Source organism: Parasteatoda tepidariorum, chromosome 8 (assembly GCF_982258835.1).
Source record: "Parasteatoda tepidariorum strain Cologne lab strain chromosome 8, Ptep-v5.0, whole genome shotgun sequence".
In the NCBI taxonomy this organism is placed as follows: Eukaryota; Metazoa; Arthropoda; class Arachnida; order Araneae; family Theridiidae; genus Parasteatoda; species Parasteatoda tepidariorum.
In genome coordinates, this window is record NC_141762.1 from 99,497,372 (window position 1) to 99,521,540 (window position 24,169).

The 24,169-nt window shown below is 33.6% G+C and overlaps 1 long non-coding RNA gene across 1 annotated transcript; it reads left to right on the forward strand.

The window, feature by feature from the left end:
* Positions 1 to 6,045: 6,045 nt before the first annotated feature.
* Positions 6,046 to 22,437, forward strand: LOC122270633 (uncharacterized). Its single transcript, XR_006225920.3, has 3 exons — positions 6,046 to 6,179; positions 14,528 to 14,564; positions 22,295 to 22,437. It is a non-coding gene; the product is annotated as an uncharacterized LOC122270633 (long non-coding RNA).
* The last annotated feature ends 1,732 nt before the right edge of the window (positions 22,438 to 24,169 follow it).

Genomic DNA, 24,169 nt, shown 5'->3' on the forward strand with positions numbered 1-24,169 from the left:
TTATTAAATTCTACATTAAATTACCTTCAATTTGATATATAAACGTTTGTATTTAAATGAAAATTAATATATTCTACAAGCACACGAAGTTGAAAAACATGAAACTTTCAAAAAGTGTCCACACTTTTGGCCACCACTTTATATATATATATAATACCTAGATATGCATTAGGTAAATATATATGCATACATACATTTTTAGTTACATTCATACGTTGTATGGTAACTCAAATCATAATCATTAGAAATAGAGAAAAAAATGAATGAAAATTTTGCTATGCCTGTTTGATATAGTAAAGAACGTATTATCAAAATTGTCATGAGGAACTCGTAACCGAATGATAAAAAGACTTCTTTTAATCTCGACTTCCATTAAGTTAAGATAACAGAATGTAAACACGCATTTTCTATATCACTTATAGGACTCGATAACCTTGTACTTCCATTAAATCCTTTCCTCTCACCATTCATTTATAAGAACTTATCTTAACTTTCACTTACTTTTTTGTTTTTAATTTCAAAGTATGAGGACATTTAAGTCCTTAGATTACAAAATTGTACTTAAAGTTAATTAATTTTATTTTAAAATACACTATAGATACCGGAACACCTTGAACAAATGGTTGAAAGAGGGGTGATCTCAAATTACTCGAGTATAACCTTTCGTTAGGTTTGACTTTGAAGAAAACCTATAATGAAACGAGTTCATTCTCGGCAAAGAAGTTATGTCACACGTTTTTTGATACACGTAGGTAAGGGAGGGGCTTGTAAGTGGCAATTTTTAATATTTTCTCAAACAGGCGGCCGAGTCAGCGTGCCTGACTGTGAAGCTAATGGCTGCTGGTTCGAATTCCACTTAGAGGATGGAGGTCTCTGTGTTGTTTTCTGTTGCGCGATGTGTGAATGTGGCCCACACTATCTATGGAAGTATGGTGCCGGTAACGTTTCTTAGGCTCACAGGTGCCCACTAGGTAACGTTAAACGTGCAACACTTCAGGCATCTTCCGAGGTGACGAACGAACGTTCAGTGCCTGTCGTAGAAAAAAAAAATATTTTCTCAAACATAAAAAAAATAATCTAAATTTTTTTTTCTACTTCTTTTATTTGGTAAAAAAACAATACAGTAGAGCGCCGATTATCCGAACTGCTCGGGACCGAACATGGTTCGGATAATGAAAAGTTCGGATAATTGGAAAGTTGTTTAAAATCTAGTGTAAATGATTATTATTTATGCATTAACTTCCCTTCACACCTTTTGTAGGCTTAGGGCTGGCAGTACTATCTAAAATAGCTCTGGCGTGTTTAAAAGTTTTTTCCTTCTTCAATTTTTAAATATTTTTAATTAAATTTTTTTTTAAATTTTCATTTTGAATTATTTTTATCATATTTCAGTTTTTTATAATTTTTTTTAAAAATTTTTTTAAAACATTTTTCATTCTTTTCCATTGCAAAAGAAATCCAGCAAAGATCTCGTTTCAAAGAAGACGCGTTTTTTTAGCAGCCATTTATCCCTTATTCTTTTTAAGTAAATCAACTGAACTGGATCAACATTATTTTGACGTTCTAGCCAATTCATTGCAAAATCTAATGGATTGCATGCTTCTATATGAGAAGGTCCACTATCTTGAACTTGATCACCTACTTCTTTCACTTCGTCTGTAGAGTTCCGATTTTCATTCAAAATTTCAGCAACAATTTAATCATTTTCATACGAAGGATCTACTGGTTCAGAAACTTCAGTTTCGTTTGTTTTTCTGTTAAGAATTTTATTCCAAGATTTAAGATTCCAAGCACTGTAATCACTAATTATTAACCATAAGTTACAACTACCCATTCCCCAAATATAGAACTTCAGAACTTATCAATTCATAAACTCCTTCTGCATTCCAACCATTGTAGACTATCAAAATGAAGCTTGCATTCTTGGAAGATAATTTTCTGTTGTAAAGGGCTAAAGGGGTATGTAGGTTTAATTGTATCACAATACATCAGTGTTTCCCAAACTTATCTCTTTTGTGTACCCTTTCTAAATTTTTCCCTTTCCTATTTACCCTTTCTAAATGTATGTAAAGGATAAACCTGGATGAAACAAATGAAATAAAGTTGTTTTCGATCAATAAAATGATACATATGTAATAATTAAATAAAGTTGCAGGCTGACAACTGAAATTGTGCTCTAATTAAATACTTTAATATAAAATTAAAATATTTGAGTTAATTAAAAATGAAGTTATTAAATTATAAAATGAAATAAGTTATTTTAAAGTCGGTATTATTTCATTCTATTTGGGATGTGAAGAAATTTTCTTCGAAACCCAATTTCAAAATAAAGTTTAAAAGTAATGAGTATTTAGTAATTTAAATGTACCCCTACATTCGAATTTTAGCCCCTTCTAAATTTGAGCTTAAACAACAGCAAACGCTTAATATGAAGGGGGGGGATTATTTTTCGGTAGAAAAAGTCTAATTTTACTGGACTTTAAAGAGATATGGTATAAGAAATTCGTATTCTAAGTTTCTTGTTCTAAATTTAATAGATTTTCTAATACAGATAGAAAATAAAATTTACCTTTAAATTTACTAATACATTACTCAGTCCATTTAAAAATCTAAAAAGCATAAGTTTAGACACCAGTTTTGACTTTAACCTCTCTTCAATTTTATTTATTTATTACTCTTTTTATAACCGTTGTTGAACAGCCGACCCAATTTTGGGTTTACGAATACTCATTTTCAATTTCGCAGCCTTCTCATTTTGAACCCAATCTAGAAGACAAGGAAACTCCTGAATCATTACCCCCAGAGGTATGATTTGTTTTGGAAACATGGAGGACTTTGTGACTCGATGGATTTAACATGCATCAGTCACCATCCTCACTTCATTTTTTTTGCAACCGTCGATGAACAGCCGACCCAATTTTATGGGTTTACGACTATCAATGTTCAACTCCGTAGCCTTGCAAATTTGAATCCAAATCCAGAAGACAAGGGAACATCTAGATCAAGTATTGGGAGAAATTTGCCTTTGTGGAGGACTTTTTGATGGAACTAACCCGCATTTGCCTAACATGGAGAGGAGTACCACAAACCTCCCACTGTTTGGCTGACGGCAAGAAGACTCTAACCAATGGTCCGTCTACCACTGAGGATAATTTTCGTCAACACTGTTGTCAGTGCAAGCCGGATGCGGAATTCGTATCAACCAGCCACAGCTGGGATTCAAACCCGGTTCACCTCATTGGAAGGTGAATGCTCTATACCCTGAGTCATCACGACTCCCTGACTTCAATTTTATATTTTATATCCGTCAATGAACAACCGACCCAATTTTGAGTTTGCGACTACTAATGTTCAACTTTGTAGCCTTGTCATTTCGAACCAATCCAGAAGACAATGAAACTCCTGGATCAGTACCCCCAGAGATATGATTTGTTATGGGAACATGGAGGACTTTGAGACTCGACAGATTTAACGCGCATCAGTCACCATTTACTACACGGGAAGCTTCGGCCTGCGGGGATCGAACCCATGACCTCTTGGACGTGGGCTAAGTCCCCTACCTACCAGGCTATCCCGACCCTTCAATCCACTATAAGTCAAGAACAATGTAAGAAATTGCCAGCAACATGAGATTTCATTGAGGACAATCACAGATGCGTGACACATCTAGCCGGTTGCCCAAACGCATGTTAAGATATCTTAATCTAATCCTTTGATAATGACAGCCCCGTTAGATAAATAGGAAGACCTTTACGAACCCAACTCTACAGAAAGAAACCTCGAGGTCTGGATAAGTGGCTGTTCGTTCAATCTATCGGCAGGGACTAATGTAGGCTACCGGTGAGGCTATCCCAGATTGCATAATGTGGTTTATTTTCCCTCAACAAAAAACTTTTAATGTAAACCTAAAAAGGCTTGTAATACGGTTTACGTGTAAACCTTCTAACCTTAAAACGAGATCTGTGACCATCTGTTCTGTTCTACGCACATTTACCCTCATCCAAAACCTTGGAAAACATTTTATATAAAAACCTTACATCGAGGTTGACTTAGGGTTTTCAAGCGTGAAAAAATCCTTTCATAAAGCTAGTCTCGAGGGAAAAATAATCTTAAATCTAGGTCATTATAAGGTTTGTTTTTGCAACGTCTTGTATGCTCAGCTAAAATCCACCTTGTCATGAAATTCATGACAAGTCATGAAATTTTAAGGGGCATTGGAATTTGATCCTATCATTAGTGTGACGTCAGCTAAAACGTAAAATATAGACTTAAGTGACAATGCTTTTTAAAAAAGCTTTAAAAAAATAATTTTTAATCCTTTTAGGATGAAAGGTTTGAACTGCAATATTTTTACTTTATTGAAAAAAGGTTTTTAGTACAAACATTTTCGTGTCAATAAAAAGAAAATTCCGACACAAGGTTGACGTAAGGTTACATGCTTTCTGGATATCTATCTAATATAGGCTGACTATGGTATCGGTGAGGAAGATATTCATCAAGGTAGGCCGCACCATCCAACTGGAGATTTAAGTTGTAGTTCAAACATCAACCAACCACTTAGCAAACCAACAAAGTGTGACATAAAAAAAATGGTAGGGAAGGCTTAGGAAACTGCCCAGAACAACACATTTAACTTAAGATAATCTGTGGGATTTTCTGTTCCAACATTTACTTGAATATTGCATATATCAGAATCATCGCAGGATATGGATTACCGGCTCGATTTGTGTCGCACATCTAAAGGTCTGGTTTCTTAAGACAAGCGCCTTATCTGGGCGTCAGTGGGACGTTGACGTACCGCTTTCGCCAACAAAATACTGGTTTGTTAGCTCAAGGCCTGGTTTCTTAGGACTAGCGCCTTATCTGGGAGTCAGCGGAAAGTTGACGTAGAGCTGACGCCAAAAAAAAAAACTTTTTTGTTAGCTCAGCGTGAGCAGTCGGTCCAACGCAGACATTATCTCTCATTACGCATGCTTTAATAACGTATACAAATATTTATCTTGAATTTGTATTGATTTTGTTATTGTCGACCAGTGTTTTAGAGAACAAATAATGACTTTGTCCAAGAAAAAACACATTATAGCTATAATTATATAAAGAGTGCTATGTTTAATGAAGAAGCTATGTTTAATGTCAAAATCAAAATCTTGGCTGATTTCAATGTGCTGTTGGATGTTGTCCGCCATTGCTTCTGTGGTTAACGTCACGTTGTAATCCAACTGCAGTTGAGTTGGACGGCAATTGTAGTTCAAGATGAGCGTTCGATGACGTATACTATCAAACTCACAAATGGACCAATCAGAGGTTAGCGCTGATTTCCAGCTGACGGCGTCCTGTCCTAAGAAACCAGGCCTTTTAACGCATACAATTCTGTTGCAAGTAACATTGCTCTTAATTTGTACTTCTCGTATTTTACTTGAGATTTATACTTGCATTGTATACTTCTTCCTGCATTCACATAATGAGCTTACAAATATTTCTTAAGGGGAGATTTTTTTTAACAGAATCATATTAATAGAATCAGTGAACTCTCGCTACTACGATATCCGATAGAACAACAACTCCCTCTATTACAATACTGTTTCGTGGTCCTGACGAACCTGTATATCAATTAATGTTATCCTCATCTCCATATTACGATATTCTCTGAAGCAATAAATCCCTGTAAAATGATTTTCTTCCCCAAGTTCAACCTTATTTTCTCGATTTATTATTGGTTTTCAAATAGTGTAAAAAATCTTATTTTATCATCTTTTGCCATTTTTTTCTGACAAGAGAAGACTCACTGCTGACCACCAAAAGAGCATTCTTTCTTAGAATTGTCTCTTTTATTTCTTAAGAATAAGTCACAGGTGTAACATTCCTATCTGATTTCATTTCCTTCATGTTAAAAGCTGATCATGAGTCACACACACGCATCGCATTAACACCTGAAAGAGAATTTTTTCCGTAGAGAGTAGGTGGATCACCATTCACAAACGAAAATCATTTTCGTACTTTGAACTCAATGCATACTTTGTAGGTGATTTAACCATTTGTTGGGGAGGGGGTACCATTTACAAACGAACATTATTTTCCTGCTTTGGATTCAATGCATTCTTTGTTGGTTGACTTAACAGTAAAAAAAATGAATAAACAAACAAAAATATCGGATAATTTTCAATAAAAACGGTTTCCAGGTATGTTTATGATCTTATTTTCCGAATTTATTTCAATTGCTTTTAGTATTTAACCATAATTAACACTCTGCAAACTATTTTTTTTTAGATAAAATATAAATAGTTAATACATATATGACATTATATCTTATTCTACCCCCTCTATATAGCAATATATCCCTCAACAATAATATATTTATTTGGTGACCAAAATATTGTTGTACCGAGGTTTTGCTAGAAATTTATAGAAAAAAAATAATAAAAAGTGGCATTCCAATGATGGAAGCATCATTTGCAAATGCTAAGTTGCTTTAAAAAAAGTGTTGTATTGAAAGTTCATTATTATAGTAGAGGGATAATATTTCAAGGCTGAACGAATAAAAAGAAAAAAAGCTTATAAAACTGAATGAAGAGAAAAATCAAGTTTAGATTCTTTAATAATTTCTAATCAGATTATAAAAAATAAGTTTTCAAAATTCAGATCTGAACGGTCAATTGTAAGTTAGCCATTATATAATTACAAATAGCCATTATATAATGGATACCATTGCTTCCCGCAGCACCGTCATTAGAATTGATGTCATTCCTGTACAAATATTGAACATCGTAAATTTAGACTTTTCCTTAATAGATGGAATTGTTCAACATTTCCGATGTTTATATAGACATTATTGGATCCAATAAAAACCGTTGAATCAGAAGCCCTTCGTTTAGTGTTAATTGAAGCTCTAAGATTGTGTTGACTCAACTGTCCAGATGGAAAATTTAATCCTTTTTTATTAAATTTTCAAAACCAAACTGAAAGATAGACTTTAGCTGGAAGAATCTTTCGATGCATGTAAAACCATCGTTCAATCAGAATTTGAGATGTGCGCTGTTTTAAATTCTCTTTTAATTTTTTTCGAACAAAACTACAGTTCTACAATCAGCAGTTTTTGAAAGGAAGGTGATTTTAACTTTTTTAATAAGTATCTTAGCTTTTGTGCATAATTTTATCTTGGTTTTTGTTTCATAATTTTACGTTCATCCAAATCAGTTTTCTTCATTATAAACTGTAAATACGAATAAAAACTGTTCTAATAAAATTATATATAAACTGTTCTAATAAAAGTAATATTTAAAAAAATCTAAAAGCTAACAAATCGCGCATTTTAATTTTTTTTAAAAATTTTGAGGAAGACACTTTACGAAAAGCATAACCTCTTTAGTTTCCAATTTTTTTGAAAGGTGTCGAATGATCATCAAAAGTTAAGTACAAAAAAAAAATTAAAATCAAAAATTACATAAATTTCAAGTTAACAAGTCTAAAACAAAATATAGTGCTACCTACCTAAATGAAACGAATGCCTGAGAGTAAAAAGTGTGAAGTAAAGCCCAAAAATCATTGTGGCTACATCATTTCGAGGCTGCCTTTACTTTTCCCAGACGTTGGGTTTCACGCTTTCACCAAGATTCACTATGCCTTAACCATTGAGCCACCGCGCTGAGGGTGACAAACCAAATGTTTTTAGGCTGGGATAGCCTGGTTGGTAGGACACTAGGTCCATGTCCAAGAGGTAGCGGGCTCGATCCCCGCCGGCTGAAGACTCCCAGTGTAGTAAATGGTGACTGATGCATGTTAAATATGTCGCGTCACAATGTCCTCCATGTTCCCATAGCAAATCAATACCTCTGGGGGTACTGATCCAGGAGTTTCCTTGTCCACTGGGTTGGTTCAAAATTACAAGGCTACGGAGTCGAACATTAGTAGTCGTAAACACAAAATTTAGGTCGGCTGTTTAACAACGGATATACAGTCAAACCCCGCTATAGTGAACCTTCAAGGGACCGAAATTTAGGTTCACTATAACCGAGGGTTCACTATAGCCGTTACGCAGGCAATTTCACTAATGGTTCCCAAACTCCACCCTTTTATTACATTATATTCATATGAATGACTGAAAAATATTATGTGGTTGCAAAAAATGTATTATTTTTCATCACTCTTCGTCTTGCGTACAAATAAAAATTAGCTGATGAGCAATCCTCAACATCAGATATGGAAACACTTCCCGACTCTCAGATAATTTTTCCTGAATTTCTGTTATTCCGCTTTTTAAACCTGTCTAACTTGCCATTTGAGCACATAAAAGTAGTTTCTATAGATGGTTTTAAGAATCGGTATATGTATTTATTTTGAAGTAGAAATTTCAAAACTATTACAAAGAAAACAGGGGGGGGGAATCACTCGAAGACAGAAAAAGGTTATTATCCAACTTCCTCACTTTTTTGGTTCACTATATCCACTAAAAATAACATTATACGTGTATAGCAAGGCACGGGACCGAGCATTTCGTTCACTATATCCGGGAGTTCACTATAAGCCGTGTTCACTATAGCGGGGTTTGACTGTATTAAGAAAAATGCCTTTGTTCATTTTTTATTAACCAAATATTATTTTCTTTTACAAACTCAATTAAGTTACCATTTCTACCGGCATTTAGAAAAAAATGTTTCTGGTTCAGTTGTTCTCGAACTTTTTCGAGTCATGGCACCATTTCTTTTTATAAAAGATTTTCCTCGCCTTAAATAAGAGTACGGCGTTCGAACAAATCCACGACACACAAAACCGCTCATTCTACAAAAATGCTAAGCTACCCCCCTTCCAATAAAACATTTCATTACAGTTTATGATTAACCCCTTCAGGACCGGCAGACCGTGGAGGTCCTGGAGGGATTAAAGTAGAAAACATCTTTTTCAAAATAGAGGATACATTTTCTGGGGTGAGACACAGAAAATACCAGTTCTAAAAATTTATTTCTACACACAAATTCTTAAATAACGAATAAAAATCTCTTTAAAAAGAAAATCAGAACAGGAGGAAAAAAAACATATATCGTGCATAACTCGATCACGATATCCAATCATCGAGATCGCGAGAATTTTTTCTCTGTTTTGTTTGTTCATTACGTTACACTTGGTATCCTCTGTATATTTTTAACAAATAAGTTTCACGCTCCAATATGGGTACCCATATGTTGAAGTTTAAGTGAAATCGGTGATTTTGTACCTAAAAGTACGGAAAAGAAAAAATAAACGAAACTCCTCCCCTTTTTGTCATTCACATTTATTTTATTTTATTTAAGCGTTATATTGAACAGCCGACCCATTAATATTCAACTCTGTAGCAATTTCATAACCGTCGTTGAACAGCCGACCCAATTTTTGGGATTACGACTGCTAATGTTCAACTCCGTAGCCTTGTAATTTTGAACCCAAGACAGAAGACAAGGAAACTCCTGCATCAGTATCCCCAGAGCTTGTGATTTGTAATGGGAACATGGAGGACTTAGCGACTCGACAGATTTAAAGTGTATCAGTCACCATTTACTACACGGGGAGTCTTCGGCCGGCTGGGATCGAACCCACGTCGTCTTTGACATGAACCCAGTTCCCTACTATCCCTCATCGGGTCAAACTATCCTTCGTGAAGGACTTTTCGAGAAACTGTGGTTTCCGTATGGACTAGCCATCGCTGTAATTCGAAACAGGATCGCCTCATTGGGAGACGCTATCAACCCCTCTTAGGCCTTCACACGGTTCACTTAAGCAGTCTGAAACCTCCTGTCTTCTAACTAACATTCATTAACGCTTCAAACTGGACAAGAATTGATGAAATTTTAATTTTGACCATTAAATTGTTTTACGTTTCTAAATCACATCAGCACACGTATATGATTTTTTTCTTTTCTAGAATTTATGCTCTCTTCTTTTAAAAAATGATTGCTAATAAACGATTAAAAAAAATTGTGAAGTAGGCTGAATAAACGGTGACAAGGACCTCTTATTCAATTAATACCTTTACAGTCGAAATCTTTCTATTGAATCAGGAGACACACGAAACTGCCAATCGTTTCCTTTTATTGCTACTCTTCTTAAATATCTAAAACGATAAAAACCTTTTTAATTTAGTGGACTGTTTGACCAATTCTGGATTTTATGAAAGAAATGAATGAGGGTTACAAAGTTAGTAATTAATCTTGTAGAACTGAAATAAAACTGCTTCAGATTTGGTCAACCAAATTTGCTTTTCAATACCCAGAAAGGACGTAACCTTACGGCAACCTTGTGGTCGGAATTTTATTTTTATTGTCACGAAAATGTTTGTGCTAAAAACCTTTCTTTCAATAAAGCAATAATGTTGCAATTTCAAACCTTTCATCGTAAAAGGATTAAAAATTATTTTTTAAAGCTTTTTTTAAAAAAGTATTGTCACTTAGGTCCATAATGACGTTTTAGGTGACGTCACACTAGCGTTAGGATCAAATTGTATTGTCCATTAAAATTTCAAGACAAGGTGGATTTTAGCTGAGCATACAAGACTTTGCGGAAAGATACCTTATAATGACCTAGATTTAAGATTATTTTCACCTTCAGACTAGCTGTATTAAAGGATTTTTTCACGCTTGAAAACCATAAGTCAATCTCCATTTTAGGTTTTTATATAGAGGGTTGTTTTCCTAGGATTTGGATCAGGGTAATGTGCGTACAATATAGCAGATTGTCACAGATCTTGTTTCAAGGTTAGAAGGTTTACAAACGTAAACCGCATAACAAACCTTTTTAGATTTACAATAAAACGTTTTTGCTGAGTTAAAATAAACCTTATTTTGTGATGTGGGAATAAGGATTATTCCAATTAATTATGTAGAGATTTAAAACCTTAGAGCAGTGATTTTAACCTTTTTTTTGTCGCGGCACACTTTTAACGATTTCGAAATTTGACGGCACACAAAGTAAAAAAAATGGATTTAAAAAAATGTTTGTTACCTATCAGGACTCGAAAAATCGCCCGTCCTCGGTGGTCAAAAATTCCCCGCGGACAACGAATTTCTCGAATCCGACGTCCGAGCGGACGGCCATTTTCCCGTTAATGTTCTAGATACATTTTCAATTTTTGTTATCTTATAAGAGTCTACAACCTCACTTCTAAAATGACCCTCTAATCTAAAAATACAACAACATACTGCGCATGGGGGAATTGATGTTTTCTCTGTCTGGGAGTACTGCAGAGGTTGAAAGGGCTTTTCAGCAATGAACTTACAAAAAAACACATTACGTACTGGTCTGAAACAAGAAGCGTTAAACGCAATTATGAGCATCTACCGAAATGGAAAACCTCTTTCAGATTTCTGTGCAGAAACCTCTATCAATCATAGACTTGATTGTGGAACTGGCAAACGTCCTATTTGATTCATTTAAAAAACGCAGTACCCTCGGATAAATTGACATTCCAGATAACTTGGACCTTTGTTATTTAAATTATTTCATAAAAGACATACTAGGTCACTATTAGTAACCTAGTATTTCGTTTATTACTGTACAATGTATTCCTGGTAACTACTAATTCATTGTGCAATTTATATAAATGTTTGTAATAAATAAGAGAAAATTATATTTTTATTTATTTAGAAGCTACGGGTTAGTTTCAAAGGAGGACGGGTACAATGTTGAACAAGCCGTCCTCGGGGACGGGTAAAATTTCTGAGTTTTTTCGAGCTCTGTTACCATTGTGCTAAATAGTTCATGATAACAATTTTGAATGTGAAATAAAATCTGTACTGCAGAAACAACAGTACGTTTATTAAGGGATTAATTGCAAGTTAATAATAAGAATAATTGTTTCCTTTTGTAAGTTAATACTTAGCTTACTTTCCACTGTTAATTAATAATTTAAATGGTCATTAAATTTCCTACTTATTTAAACAATTTTAGATTGTCAGGACTATCGCCACAAATGTTCACGCCGTTAAGGGGTCACAGTACCTTTGCAACAATTTTTTAAAATAAAGGTATAATCATTCATTTTGAGGATGCTTTACATGCTCATTTAAGTTATAATCAATAATTTATCTTTAAAAAATGATTAAACTGTTTAATTTTTTTTAAATTTTAAAAAAAGTGGAAAAAATTCTAAATTTTTATATCCCTAAGGCTTTTTTATTTTAACATATTTTCAAAAAAAGTTTTTTTCATAGTGCTTGCAATATTTATCTTAACAATTTTGTGCATTCATTTGTTGATATATCAATTAGAATATTTTTTATAGATTATTTTGCAAAAAAGTAGAAAAAAAAGGGTAAAAATTCCTGTTTGGTATATATAACATGCCGTAAAAATTGTAATACCTCATAAAATTCTTATTCCATGCACAGTTTAAATAAGTATATTATACTCAAGATAAAAAAGTTTACTTCAAAGCTTTATCTTAAATAGAAAAAATTCCTTAGGGATTTAATTAGGATTAAGACACAAAATTATCATCTGTGCGAAAAAGCACTTTAAAGGCAGACTGCTGAGCACGTTTCTGTATTAGAACAATTTAAAATCATTCATAACTTTTTTAAAAATGTAGATAGAGAGATGAATTTTTTTCTGTACATTTGAAATACTTTGAAGTTTTATTGTAAGCAATAAAAAAAATTTTGGTATTTTTGTCATTTTTTGGGTACTGTGACCCCTTAAAGTGTATAAATATTATAAAAATATATATGTATTAAATTTTAAAGCTTTCAAAGGTTTGAGGGAACGGGAATAAAATAAGATAGAAAAATTTTTCTTGAACACCCTACGTCAAAAAATGTAATAAGCTTTTAATTTGGTTATTATATTGGATTAGGTTATTATTTGCAGTAACGACATAAAATTTCGTAAGAATAGCTTATGGAATATTCAATAAATTGTCACGAAATTTTCAGGGTGAGTGTTAATAACAAAAATATAAATTCATAATTTGAGATAAATTCGTTAAAAATTGCGCAAGATATGAGTATTTAAAGTAATTCTTTCCTGCTGCGCATGCGCGGGATATAATTTAAAAAAAACACTTCGTAATTTTACTCCAAATCATATTTGGTAAATTACATTTAAAAAAAAATGATTTGAGTTTCCTGAAAATTCAAAAAGTTTCTTGCAAATTTTCTAAGCAGCTTTTGTTCTTATCTTAATAAAGCTCTAAATTAAATAATGTGGGGTTTTCAACAAATTTAATTTTGTACCTTACCATTTTGTAACAAAATTTAACAACAAATAATAATATGCTACAGTGATTATCTGGAATCTAAAATGTGATGGTATAAGGAAAGCAAACATATGAAAAAAACGTGAATGGTTTTGGCAAACATCACGCCTCGTAAAATGCAATCGTATTTTATTTTTTTTAACGGGAGGCATTGAATTCTCGTTCTTTGCCTCCGAAGATGCCGTAAGTGCTGCTCATTTGATAGTACCCGGTGAGCACCCGTGAACCCACGGAGCAGAGCAGCATTACCCAGGCCACACCGCCATAGATATAGTTTGTCTACGGTAAGAACTCCCCCAGCCATAACTTCTAAGGCCGACTGCTGCTATGGAAACAAGAATTTGGGGGGTACTTCCTCTTCACTCTATTAGGGCTAACACAATAGACAGTAGAAAAAGATTCCCTTTCTGTCTCCTAACCGAACCAAAACCTGTCCTAAACAATGACCCCACACCCCTACTTGAATTAGTTATGCCTCGTTACCATAGTCACCGACACGGGTTCAGAAGTATGGATATGGGAGTTCTTACTTTAGACAAACTATACCCGTTCATAAGGCCGCATTCACATATCACACAGCAGAGGGAAACATCGAGCAGTATTCGAACCATTGACTTCACAGTTAGGCACGCTGACCCACCTGGTCGGCAAGGAAATGTTTATGCGAACAGACGTCACTTATACAAAGAATTTAAATACGCTGCGTAATTGTCGGTTCACTGTGAAGTTGTAATTGTCGAAGGTACAGACAAATTGTTGGAGCGTGAGTAGTGGTTTTTTTATTTTTTTTATAATCGTCGTTGAACAGCTGACCCAATTTTTGGGTTTACGACAGCTGATGTTCAATTCCGTAGCTTTGTAATTTAGAACCCAATCCAGTTGAACATCAGTAGTCGAAAACCCAAAATTTGGGCCGGTTGTTCAACGACGGCTTTAAAATGAATAAAGGTAGCAGGGGTGTTTCAAGAGGTAGTGTTACTAAAAAAGAGTTTGTTGATTGAAGAAATTACTATTTGTTAAAGATTATGTATTAACCATTCGTTGAAGATGATGCTAATTGGCGTATTTTCAGTTGTCCATATATTTGGGGGGAGAGTAGATATCGACCATGTCAACCTTCATTTATGAGAAGGTACCCCAACATAGAATCGAGTTAACATGTCTTATATACTAGGGAATAGTCGTACTAGGGAATTAGAATTGTGTTTTTGTAGTGGAGATATACACTGCATATTCTTCCAGTTTGATGAACTCTTTGAATGAAGAATTAAATTCGATAAATAATAAAAATGTTTTTTTTTCTTTCAGAAATATGAAATGATACAAAATCATATGGAGCTTCTAAGTAAGAAAATGATTCCTTTTTATGTGCATTGATTCAATTGGTTGTAGTTCATTAAATTAATGAATTTAGAAAATGCCCCGGAGGGTGCAGCTGCAGGGCTAAGTCCGGCAGGACACCTCCGTCAACCAAGAAATCATACATTCCTAGGTTAGCATAGTTTTCGCCAGAGAAAGTTAAGAAATCCATATATTGGCTGTTAATTGATTTAATTTATAGCCAAAGTTTTTATTTCTTAGCTTTACGCATTTAAAAGTGTTGGCGGAAAAGAAAGTGTGAGAAATAATAACAAATTCAAAACATTAGCAACCATAAAACGGTTTTCAAATTCTATGCTAATGTGTGTATCTCTGAAAATAGATCTTATCCTGCACTCAATTCAAGGTTGTCGTGGTTTAAAATGATTGTATGAATCATTTTTATTTATATTAAAAAGGGATTAAATAATATGATAATTTGTTTTTTAAATGTTAATAAACATGTTATGCAAATTTTAGCATGACAGTATCGAAGATTTCTTCCGCATTATTTGAAATGCGGAATCACAGAGTAGACGAAAGTGTGAGTTCAGTTATCATGACAGACGATCGTTAAGATTGTTGTTGCTGTAGTTCATTTACGTCGCACTAAAATTATTGGCGACGGTCTGGGAAGCATCCCCGAGGATGATCCGAAGACATTCCATCACAATTTTGATCCTCTGCAGAGTGGATAGCTCCCCCGCTTCGGTAGCTCGACGACCTTCCTGCGAAGTCGAGTACTTTATGGTAGAACAGTGTAACGAAGAGCAATACCGCACAGACTCGGTCCCTACACAGACTGATCCAAGTGGTCAGGTCACCCACCCGCACACTGACTGCAGCCAGTCACGCTTGACTTCGATGATCTGCTGGGAACCGTGTCATAACGATTAGTCCACTGCGGGACACGATCATTAAGAAGAATTGCGATAAGAAAACCGCAGATGCCAAAGTCACTAGTCCCGCAGTGGATTGATCTTAAAGACACGATTCTTAGTAGAACACCGAAGTCAAGCATCACTGGCTACGATCAGTAATCGGGTGGGTGACCGCTTTGATCAGTCTGAGTAGGGACCGACGGTATCGGTCCTCGTTACACTGTTCTACCTTAAAGTGCTCGATTTTTGCACGCAGTTCGTCGGGCTACCAAAGCAGGGGATCCATCCCCTCTGCAGAGGATCAAAATTGTGATATCATGTCTTCGGAACATCTTCAGCGATGTTTTCCAGACCATCGCCAATAGCCCATTCTGCAGGTCTAGTGCGACGGAAATAAAGTACCTACCTACCTACCAGTTGTTGTTCATTTACGTCGCGCTAGAGCTGCCGAATAGGCTATTGGCGACGGTCTGGGAAACATCCCTAAGGATGATCCGAACAGATGCCATCGCAATTTTGATAATCTGCAGACGGGATGGATCCTCTGCTTCGGGGGCCTTACGACCTGCAAGCGAAATCGAGCACTTTACGGTAGAACAGTTTAACGAGAACCATCCTCGGTCCCTACGCAGACTGATCCACGTCTACCTACCTACCAAAGCCACTACAGAAATTGATGCCAAAAATCGTGCAAGCACTAAAGCAATCAAAACAGAGCTGGATATTTCTGGCTCTACTTCAAAACTCTTTAAATAAAAATGGTAATAACAGGAAAAAGTGGTGTTTGAGTCCTGGAGCATGTTTTCAGATCAGTCTTCTAGCCGAGCATGGAGAACCAAGCGTATGATACAGACTACCCCGGAGTGAAACATGGATCTCTGATGGTTTGGGCAGCAATAACGTGGTTTTCAAAAGGCTCCATGATAATTTCGCAAGGGTTTCTGATCGTGATGGGTTGTTCCAAGATAACCCGTTTACTCAGCTCATATTGTCCAGGAATGGTTTTCTGAGCACGAGGATGAGCTATCACATCTTCCCTGGCAAACACAGTCACCAGATCTCAATATTATTGTGGTCCATATTGGAGAGAAAAGTGCGTGGTCATTATCCACAGCCATCGTCGTTATCCAAACAAAAAACGTTATGCAAACAAAAATTGTATTTACCTTTTCTGCGAAGAACTGCAAACTGTAGTCAAAGCCCAGTCAACGGTTTTCCATATTAGTCAAGGACACGTTTTATATTTTTTAGGTCATATTTTTGTCTAAACCCTGCATGTTTCAATTCGCACGTCTTCCTTCTTGTACCTGTTTCGTGCTGCTAATAAATCTACCCGATTTATCAAAGCTATAAGAAATTCTAAAATAAATATCTGCGTTTTATCAAAACAACCATTTTATTATAAAACTTTAGAACAACAATCTTTTTACGTTGCCACTCAAAATTATTAATATACACTTGATAATATTGCGTTAATGATAATATTACATTTTTATATACACTTTTAACTAATGAAGTCATAAATAATCGTTTGCATAAAGTTTAGTTCATAATAATCATTGCATAAATAATCGTTTGGTCTTTTTATGGCTTTACATAACAATACCATCACATTATGCAGTCCAGAGAATCATTGTAGAATATTATCATTTGTTGTTAAATTTTGTTACAAAATACAAAATGAAAATTGTGAAAAACCCCTTAACATTTAAAGTTTCTTTAAGATAAGTACAAAAGCTACTTTGAAAAATTACTAGAAACTTTTTTAATTATCAAGATATTCAAATTAGATTTTTTTTTTTTTTGTGAGTTACCTAATACGATTTAGAATAAAATTATGAAGGAAAAAATTTAAATAATTCCCGTGCATATGCAGTATGAAACAATTACTTTAAATGCTCATATCTTGTGCAATTTTCAATGAATTTATCTAAAATTATAAATTTATAGTTTTGTTATTAACTAAAATTTACTCTGAAAATTTCGTGCGCACGCACAGACACAAATAGTAATAATAAAAAAATACTGATGATAATAATAATAAAGAAAATATGGGAAAAAATATTTTTTAAAGGGGAAAAAAGAGATTATTTGAATAACAATTGTTAAAAATATTGAAAAATTTTTTTAAAAAAATTTAAAGAGCCGAAAAACAAAACAAGGAAAAGATAAAATCTCGTCGTCAGCTCGCACGATTATATCCGCAAAACAAACAATAGTGTCAGGGGAAAAAAAAAAAAAAACTCGAAATGAAAATAAAATATATTTTTCTTATTTTATTTATTAACAATCAAAACAATTTTGTACAGTTTTTTATCCATTTTAAATGTAACACTTTTTTAAAACTTGATTTCTCAGGAACTATTCAATCGATATTGCTCAAATTTTGTATTTCGTCCTATAAAATTTCGTACTTCTATATGATGATTTATTTTCAATTATTATTAAATAAAATAGTAAATATTTACTAAAATTTATTTTTCGCATGATATTATCTATGGACAGACGAATTTTATAATTGTGTGCAAAAAATTTTAATCCCCTTCTCACCAGACTATGGGGACTATATTTTGGAGGTCAGAAATCCGAATCCGTTGAAAAAAAATGTATGTTTATTCAAAGAAAGTACGATTTTGTGTCTGCTTTCGTAACTTAAAATATCGTCTGCACTAATTAATTAGCATACTTGAGGTCACCCCCAAGAAACCATTGAGTCTTAGAACGTGAACATCCGATCGTTATATCAAGAGTTATTCAAGGCGATCTTTTTTATTATTTTGCTGCACAGTACATACATTTAAAGCGAGCGGCGAGTTCAAACATCCTTTTATTTACTGACTTCTTACAAAAATGATTTCGTCACTAATTTGCCAGATTACAGAATATGAAAATAAAACGCAAATAGAGGATAGTGGGACGTAGTTTATGGCGCATTCTTACTGAAGTGTAGAATCGCAATTAATTTGCACATGGCAAAATGCCGATAGATCCGAAATCCGTTCTGCTCAGGCGAAATTCCAACTAAGCAAATTGCCGACAATCCTCTCTTTATACTTTGGTTTAGTTGTATATCAGCATTGTCGGTATCATTGTCAACAACTCATCTAAATAGTTATTAAGTTTAATACTGTAGCGGTGCGCTGTATGTCCTAAGGCATAATGCGTTGCTTTTTTAATTCTCCTCTTATTCTCATGCTTTGACATGAAAGTGGAAACTCAATTTCTCTTGGAAAATGACAAGTCTCATGAATGAGCCGCGATGGCTCGGGGGATAGAGCGTTCGCGTTCCAATGAGATGAACCGGGTTCGAATCACAACGATGGTCGATACGAAATCCGCATCCGGCTCGCACTGATCACAGTGCTGACGTCAAATATCCTCAGTAGTAGATGGATCTGGGGGTTACAGTCCCTTTGCGATCAGGCTACAGTGGGATGTTCTCGCGGTCTTCCTCTCCATGCAACGCAAATGCGAGTTAGCTTAATCAAAAAGTCCTCCACGAAGGCAAATTTCTCCCAATACTTAACCCAGGAGTTCCCTTGTCTTCTGGATTGGGTTCAAAATGACAACGCTACGGAGTTGAACATTAGTCGTAAACCCAAAAATTGGGTCGGCTGTTCAACGACGGAAATTTGTGTTCCTTTTCTTAATTAAACTCATGGTAAATCGTCGTTAAAAAAGTGGCTATTTTGTTTTTAAAAATGTCACATAGAGAATGTTTTTCTATTGTTAAAAATATTATCTTAGGGGGCATCTTACACATAGATATTAAATAAAAAGTCGCTTAAAAAGTAAATTCTTCCCAAGAAAATTTTTTTTTATTAGCAGTGTGCGTTTAATTAGGCTTTTTAATGAATTATTTTTTAATTATGCTTTTAAAATTACATCGAAAATCCTTTACTATTGGTATAAATTACAATCAATTACATCATTCTTTTTTCATTCGATCGACATTTCGCACTCGTAGAATATTTTCAGCAACGACAGATGCGTCATTTTATTCCACGCGAAGAGAATTTTTCTACGTCACGTTTCGCGGCATTTTTGTAGAGTAAACAACATAGAATTATCAGTCAAACTATCTGCCTGATGATCTTTATTCGAACATGGCGAGAGGAGGTTGTCGTCCAACCAGATGTTCGAAGTGATCGTACGCCCTTAGATTTCACGATTTGACTCATTGTTTACAAACGATGGCAAATTTTTGTAATTATTTATTTATTTAAATCGGGGAATCCTTGACCAACAGAGTTAGAAACCGATATTTTGTTCCTAGGTTTCATTATCATTCACTATTATCACTGTGCACTGATTATTATAATCGTTATTATTTATTAAATTATTTTAAATCGTTTTATTTTAAGCGGTTTTCTTAGACACGTTATTAAAGAATTACATTATATGTAAAGAAATTGTCGCGTTCGTCTTTAAACGAAATGGCTTAAGAATACGTGTTTTAAAAAACAGACACAGCAAGAAACACGAGTATAAGAAAATGGACACATTCCAAAATGCGTTTTTCAGAAAATGGACACAGCTAATAATACGTTTTTTCGAAAAATGGAGAGATCGAGAAATGAGACTAAACGAAGAATTTCACACTTACTTGTACGCAAAACAGAGTCATTTACTGGGCAAAGTTTGGGGTATATTTACACTTTTAAGGTTTAAAACAGTTTAACCGGTTTTCTAAATTCAAATAATGTCAGTTTAATAATTAATTTATAAACTTAATACAATCTTTTTTTTTTTTTTTTGAAAAAGACTTGTTAAAAATAAATAAAGTGATTAGGGTAAAAAGAAAACAAATTAATTTAGATTCAATAGGTTTTTGAAAAAAAGGGGGAATAAGAAAAAACAATTTTTATGAGTTTTTTTTGTGAAATACGCAATTCTAGCTGTTTTCAGAATAAAAAGTTAAAATGTATTCGTATTAGATTAAGTTCTTAAAATCATTTGTTTTGTTTAGACTTTCAATTTAAGAACCTTAAAAGCCCTAATTCAATTTAGGAACCGTAGAAGCCCTAAGCACTGAATACATTTTGATGCTCCTTAAATGTAATTAAGAATTTTGAAACAAATAAAAAAATTAATATTTTTCTTTACTAAAATTAAAGTAAGTTAACAAAAATAAATTTATAAACTAACAAATTTAAACGCTGATGGTAACCATCAACCAATAAGCGCTTTCAAAATTCTTAGATCGATTCTTTATTGGTAAAAGAGAAATTTCAAAGCAAGAAGAAATTTGGACAATTAAGGCTTTTAATTAGGACAGATCAAACACCTGCATCAAGTAAAAGCAGCAATGCAATTTAGAAAGAAAAAAAAAAAAAAAAAAAGAGAGAGAGAGAGATTGATAAGAAAAAGATTTTCGTTCATTTCAAAGTTGGTTGTAATTTTGCTTACGTGCATCTGCTGACATTCTTTTTTTTTTCTGTGTTGGAGAATTTTATGTTCCAAAGAATGCATGCATCGTAACGTATTTTTCTTGTTAACTCTACGAATTTTTTGCATATTTGATGAGTTAAGACGTTCAATTCGATGGAGGAAAAACTCATCTAACTGAACGTGTTAATTGACATTTAAGTGAAAAATGAAAATCACTTGCTGTTCTGGATTAACAAAATTGATTTTGGCGCACAAATTTGGAGCCTAATTGCACCAAAGTTGTGCTTTTTGCTCAATGATAATGTAAGAGCCTTGGAGCAATTTCAGAAAAAAAAAAAAAAAAAAAAAAAAAAACGGCATTTTGGACCCTGCTGATTTAACTCAAGCTGTAAATAATTCTTTTTATGTTCATATTATTGACTAAAAGAAAATTCACGATTTAAAAAAAAAAAAATTTAAATATTAATTGCATCACATTTATGCTTCAAAAACATATTTTAATTTTAAAATCTAGTCATTGAGGCTATTTTTTTCTTCTTTTTAATTGGCTGAGTAGTTAGGTGTCTGAAAAATTTCATAAATCATCTGAAACATTCGAGTTAAGCAATAAAATAAGTGAAAAAAATACAAAGCAAATATTTTTTTTTTCTGCAGAATTATATTCTAAAGATACTTTTCTTGTTCATCAGAAAGGAAAGAAATACTCCTGATTTTTCTGTTCTCATTTCGAAATAAAAAAAATTCGTCAATGACTAGTTTGCTTCAGTTAGAATTTTAAATTAAATAAAATAAAAAAAATCTGAAATCACATAAGTTTAAAAGATTTTTCGCTCTAGATGATTTTTATTTCATTTTTTTAAAGAACACGATAAAAAAAATTTTATATTTTAATAAAATATGACTGTGGGGATTTTGTTACAAATTCAGATTTTCGGAACACCACAAAATTTGGGAAGGGGGAATTCCATTTTAAAAATTATATTTTTCGACGACCTAAATCCATGACTTTTTTAAAACATTTCATGACAAATTTTGTTCAATACTGAAATTCATGACTTTCCATGAGGGCAGATACCATGTTAATAACTAATATTGAGAATTAATAAAAAAAATTATAAGTTTTAATCTGATAATAATTAGCGAATGCTTTAATTTTACTCAATCTAAAAATCTGCCTAAATTGTAACATAAAAGAATTAAAAGCAATATTTAGATTGATAATAATTAACTAAAATTAGCTATTACCAGTAATCTAAACAGAGTAGTTATAATAATGGTCTTAAAGTACCATTCGAAAAACTAATAGTTTCAATAATTTTGCCAATATTTTTTATTTGTCATAGATGAAATAAATCATAGTTATTATAGTATACAATGGAAGTATTGTGCACGATTTAATATCTAATAAAATGTCTTTAATGTTACAAAAATAAACTTGTTGCAGGTTTTTGACAGTTTGAGTTTTCAAGATGGTTTAGCACATTTATTACTCTTCTTTCCAGACACACAGATACCGACATTGTGATAAACTTAACAAACTTTAATTGATGATTATCCAAATTCTAAAAACAGATAAAAGAATTGTATGGGTATACTTTTGCCAGAAATAATTGAAAGAGACAGTTTATATCTCAAATTCTGATAAAGCGATGGTCTTGTATCGTAGATCCAACAAAAGCTAGCCAGGTGACCGAGTGGTTCAAGGTTCAAATACCGGTCATGGCAAGGATGTTTTTGTTGTGTGGGTAATGTTGCTCTCCTCTGTGACTTTTAGGACGCAAGGTGATCAACAGGCAACGCAAAATGAGCAACAGTTCCAACATCTTCCATAGCGAAGAACTATAAGTTCAGAGTAGGCTCCTTTTTTTTTAATAACAGTCGACTCAATTTCTTTTTGTTTAAGACTACTAATGTTCAACTCTGTAGCCTTGTAATTTTGAACCCAATCCAGAAGACAAGGAAACTCCTCGATCAGTATCCATAGAGATATGGGAACATGGAGGACTTTGAGACTCGACAGATTTAACGTGCATCAGTCACCATTTACTACTCGGGGAGTCTTCAGCCGGCGAGGATATTGAACCCATGACCTCATGGACGTGGGCCCAGCGTCCTACCAATCAGGCTATCCCGAGCCTTCAATCCACTATAAGTCAAGAACAATGTAAGGATGAATTTTTAAAGACCTAATAAATACTTATGCCTCATTTAATTAAAAAATATTGACTAGAATCTTAAAATGTACAAACTTTCATTCATGTCAAAATATATAAAACACCTGTGGCAGAATTTTCTAGGGCTTCTGCGACAAAGCTCTTTCGAACTAATATCTTCCTTCAAGATATTTTTAATAATAACAAACACATATGTTACTCATTTAAAATAACAAAAGCGCTGTGTTTACAAATATAAATAATTGTTTGTAATTTAAAAATAATTTTTTTATTCTAATATTATAGGTGATATCTCGCATTTTGTTGAGGGGGGGGGGGAGGACGTACACATTATTTCCCTCTTCGCATTTTGTAAATAATTATCCCAATAAAAAATTAGACGATGAAATCACGCGAATCGGTTTCCTCAAATGTGTGTTTCGTTTCGAGACTAGGTTGTCGTAATAAATAATATCGTATGAAAATATCTGATTTTAAAGCTATGGAGAAATCAAAGCAATCACTGCAAAAAATTCGATCGAATTATTGAGACAAAAAGTAAATAAATGCGCGTTTCTAATTTTCCATACTGTTTGAAATGTATCTGCATATTTAAAACCCACGTGAAAATCAATAAGTGCCGAAAATTCTATCGAAACAGTGAATTGATTTACGATACTATCGGAATAAATGGAGGGTTTCAAAAAGTCATTATCTAAATGCATGATTAAAATATTACGCGTAAATTTCTGAAGAAAAGTATTTATTTTCACTTTTCGAAAGAAAAATTTTCTGAAAGAACTCACATACCGCGACAATGTCGCCGTGTTGCTGCAATTCTGCCACGGGGTGTAAAGCAATGCGTCACATGTTCTACATTCATTAAAGTTTCGATTAAATGTTATTACGAATGGTTGACACTCATATCTGTAAAACCACGAGTTTTCCCTGAACATATGACGAGGTAACATGCATTCCTGGTGTGCGATACTAGGATAACGACGCTAGTTTTTATAGCTGGAAAAATTTAGGAACAGCTTAACATAAAAGAAATCATGCTGTAATAAATTTAATATAGCTGAACTATCATCTTTATATATATCCCACGATTATGCTTTGAGAGATTTACATTTTTTTAAAAGACAAAAATTCCCTGTGGAGTGGCA